This window comes from Rhododendron vialii, chromosome 7a, assembly GCF_030253575.1.
Source record: "Rhododendron vialii isolate Sample 1 chromosome 7a, ASM3025357v1".
Taxonomy (NCBI): Eukaryota; Viridiplantae; Streptophyta; class Magnoliopsida; order Ericales; family Ericaceae; genus Rhododendron; species Rhododendron vialii.
The window spans coordinates 27,185,993-27,190,496 of record NC_080563.1 but is presented as its reverse complement, the minus strand read 5'-3'; the positions used below and the strand labels follow the sequence as shown (position 1 = coordinate 27,190,496).

The 4,504-nt window shown below is 37.0% G+C and overlaps 1 long non-coding RNA gene across 1 annotated transcript; it reads left to right on the top strand.

The window, feature by feature from the left end:
• The first annotated feature begins 350 nt into the window (after positions 1-350).
• Positions 351-1,050, top strand: LOC131333397 (uncharacterized). Its single transcript, XR_009201793.1, has 2 exons — positions 351-431; positions 858-1,050. It is a non-coding gene; the product is annotated as an uncharacterized LOC131333397 (long non-coding RNA).
• Positions 1,051-4,504: the final 3,454 nt, after the last annotated feature.

Below are 4,504 nucleotides of genomic sequence, written 5' to 3'. Positions count from 1 at the left end.
AATTTAATTGAAATTGGACACGAGAGCAGTAGACAAGGAAGAAGGGAAAAAAAAGAAGAAGGGGGGTTTGGTTAGCAACGTGGAACAGTAGTTCCTCAATGGCTGTCAAATAAGTATTTTTATCATGTGTGGCCGAGCTTATGGAAGTCTGTTACACACTAATTGCTATTCGCCTAATCGGATAACTTTTTGATTATGAAATTGACACTCTCTTATGTGGTCCGATGTACTGAATTTTATTACGTGGTTAGTCTAGAAGGAATTTGATGCTAGAGTAATGGTTGCAATCCTTTCAATTTATGGGTATCTTTGTAATCGTACTCACATGTATGGATTTATGTGTTACTTGCCAGGTTCGGAGGCGGCTACGAGCACCGTGACTCCACGTAGGGAGCGAGCTCGTGTTGGTACGTTTTTGGCTGGGCCTCGAGGTGGGTGTTCTTATTTTTAATAGCAGAAGATGAGACATGGTGTAGAGTTATTTTTTTTCGTATTGAAATGGTTAATATTTGGCTTGAGCTCCTAAGCGAGAATATGATCGTAGCCCTAGTGGCGTTATAATATGGCCTTAGTGGCGTTATTGATTATTGCCTTAGTGGCGTGAATAAATATTGCCTTAGTGGCGTGACGACTATTGCCTTAGTGGCGTAAAGTTTATTGCCTTAGTGGCATAGATATGGGAATTGCCTTAGTGGCTTTATAAATTGCCCTAGTGGCGTTATAAGTATTACGTAACGGAAAGTTATTGCGGGGCTGAATAATCTTGTTTAAATTGTTTGATAGCACTTGTCTTTATTGCTTCTCTTATTACGAATAAGAACATTCACTGAGCAAGTTGATAGCTTACACCCCCATAGTGTTTTCTTTTCAGGTGCGTGACGGCACGCGGGTCCACTGCAGAGTCTAGACAGGAGTTGTGTATATAGTAGTCTAGCTTTTTGACTCTTTTGATTATGTGCCTATTTTTGGAGCTTGTATATGTTGTAAATACCCGTGGGCACGTCTTGTATGACAGTTGTTTCCGTATATATGCAAGTTAAGTTTTTTTTTATGAGTTGGACGCTTGGCTGGTGTTTTTATTTACTGTTTGAGCAGGGCCAAGGTGTGGGTCCATCCCATTTGGAAAATAATTTAGCGTGGTATTTTTCGGGATGGGGTGTGACAAAACTCGTTGGAATTCGACCTACATTATGTTAAAGTCTTGTAGGAAATATAGTGATGCAATATCTACTTTTGTTAATTAAAGGTATCGTGGTACTCCTTTAGCTCCAGCTGATGGGAAAATTGGTTTTGAGTTCATGAATTTTTTGAAAGTGTTTTATGTTGCTACTGTAGCTTGTTCGGGTGTTTGTTATCTTACTTCTTGTGTTGTGCTTAATCATCTTTACAATATCAGTCTCAATTTTCGTATTTATAGGGAACAACCAAATTTTGTAAATGCTTGTATAGATATGGAAGGAAAATTCAGAAAATATTATGAGGAAATGCCACCAATATTTATGTTAGCTGCAGTAATGGACCCTAGGATGAAGTTAGAAGGTGTTAGCTTGCTCTTAAGAGAGATTGGTACAAATTTAGGGATTATTACTTTACCTTCTTCTGCTTTTGTGAGTGATTTATTGAATACCATGCATGCTAAATATGACTCTAAGTTTGGTTCCAATGTTACACGTATTGCTGCTCCTTTAACATCTTCTACAAGTACCGATGATGCATCTTGATTTCTGCTTAGTTCAAGTTTAGGAACAGGAAGTAGCAATGTAACTTCACGCGCTGAACTTTCAAAATATTTGGAACTAGAATCTCTTAACGCGAATGACAGGCTTAATTTTTTGATATTTTAGCCTGGTGGAAAAAAATTAGGTCGGGGTTGAGAAAGTTGACGGGCTAAAGATGCAACTAAGGGGTAACCTATGGCTTTCAAGAATCCATTCCCCATCTCTCTAATGAGAAAATCAATTTGACAGGCCTATGAAGAAAAATATCTCGTTCTTTCAATCATGGCACGGGATCTACTAACCCTTCCTGTGTCTTCAATGGCATCCGAATATGCTTTTAGTGTAGGTAAAATAGTGTTGGATGAGAGGAGGAGCAGAGTAGCTCCAGACATTTTGGATTGTCTCATATGCTTAAAAGATTGGGAGGATGCACGCCTTCGAATTGAAAAATGCTCAACTAAAGATGAATTCAGAGGTTATTTTGCAGACTCTGATACAGAGAGTGATTAGGGGGACCTGCTAGCATTTGGTTTGAATCTATTATTCATTTATTTTGCTGGGGTTATGTCTATGGCTTTTTCATTTCAGTAAGTAGGCTGAAGTCGATGTTTTGGCAACTTATGAAGGCCTTAAATGGGAACATGACGTTGTCACCGCTTCAGTTTTTTGGCTATGATTTACTTTATTAACTAATAATTGAGCCTAAGTTTTGCTACATGCCTTGTGGTCTATTTAGATTCACTTAACTGAAGTGAATGTTGCATGTATGCGTTGTAGTGTATTTGTGTTTGTGGCTCATTTCAGTAAGTGGGTTGTAGGGGATGTTGTGGCAACTTATTAAAGGCTTTAAATGGCAATATGATGTTGCCCTGCTTCAGTTTTTGGCTATGATGTATTTTCTTAACTAATAATTGAGCCTAAGTTTTGCTGCATGCCTTGTGGTCTGTTTAGCTTCACTTAACTGAAGTGGATGTTGCCTGCATGCATTGTTGTTGTTGTTGTTGTTGTTGTTGTGTGTGTGTGTGTGTGTCTCCTTTTAGTTTGAAATGAATAAGCCACAGACACAACCCCAGTTTTTGGCTAAGCAAAGTGTGATTGCATTGCAACTTATGAAGACCTTAATGGCAACTTAACGTTGCCACATCCATTTCTGTTTCCAGCTATGATGATAAAAAAAAAAACTAATGTCTGAGCCGTGTATGCTAAAGTTATGAACTATGAAGTGGTGTTGCAACTTATGAAGGCCTTAATGGCAACTAACCATTGCATCCATTTCAATTTTCTGCCATGATGATAAAAGGAACTAATATCTGAGCAGAATTCAATTTTCTTATTCATTTTCCTTGTTCATTTGGCTTTCATATGCCTGTTTTTTGTTGGTGTTGGTTCTTGTTTTGTAGGACATTGTAGAGGCCAATGACCAAACCACATGAAGGCTGAAGGAAATTAATGACATCAAAATGTAGAAGGTGGATTTTCTTTCACTTAATTTTGTATCCATGGCTTTTTTATGATTCCTTCAATTCAAGTAAATTGTGCTTATGTGTTGGAAATGGTGCTTATGTGCTGGAAATGGTGTATATGAGTGCTGAAATCACTGTTTTATCACGGGAATTGATAGTACAAGCTGAAATTTTGGTTTAGTAGCTGAGTTTTACAAGCTGAAATCATTGTTTCAGTAACTAAAATTCTGGTTTCTCGCACGCTGAAAATTTGTACTTGAAAGCTGAAATTTATGTGTTCAAAATATGCTTTATGTGCTTAATTTTTGTCCAAAATTTTGAATATATTTTTCTAGTCTGGTTTGGCACTTGGCAGAGCTTGGTCTAACTGCCTTGCTTGGCTATGATGATAAAAAAAAAAAAAAAACTAATGTTTGAGCTGTAGTGGTATTGTTATGAACTATGATGTGGTGTTGCAACTTATGAAGGCCTCAATGGCAACTTAACGTTGCATCCATTTCAATTTTCTGCTTTGCTTGGCTATGATGATAAAAAAAAAAAAACTATTGTTTGAGCCGTAGTGGTATTGTTATGAACTATGAAGTGGTGTTGCAACTTATGAAGGCCTTAATGGCAACTTAATGTTGCATCCATTTTAATTTTCTGCTATGATGATAAAAGGAACTAATATCTGAGCAGAATTAAATTTTCTTATTCATTTTTCTTGTTCATTTGGCTTTCATATACCTATTTTCTGTTGCTGGTTCTTGTTTTGTAGGACATTGTCAAGGCCAAGGACCAAATCACGTGAAGGCTGAAGCAAATTAATGCCAGCAAAATGTAGAAGGTGAATTTTCTTTCACTTATTTGTGTATCCATGGTTTTTTCATGATTCCCTCAATTAAAGTAAATGGTGCTTATGTCCTGGAAATGGTGTATATGAGTGTTGAAATCTCTTTTTTATTGCGGGAAATGATAGTACAAGCTGAAATTCTGGTTTAGTAGCTGACTTTTACAATCTGAAATCACTGTTTTAGTAGCTGAAATTCTGGTTTCTCGCACGCTGAAAATTTGTACTTGAAAGTTGAAATTTAGGTGCCCAAAATATGCTTTATGTGCTTAATTTTTGTCCAAATTTTGAATATGCTACTAATGCTGTTGCTGTTTGCATTGGAGGTTGCTAGCTGAGCTGCTGTTGGACACCGGATAATCATTTGGTTGCAATAGTTAGTGTGTTTCTTCTGCCTATCCATGGGGGATGTCCATGGTTCTGTTTTGATGTTTTCTGAATTAATGTTGTAGTTTGATTAATTATCTTATCATTACAATCTACCAGACTACCAT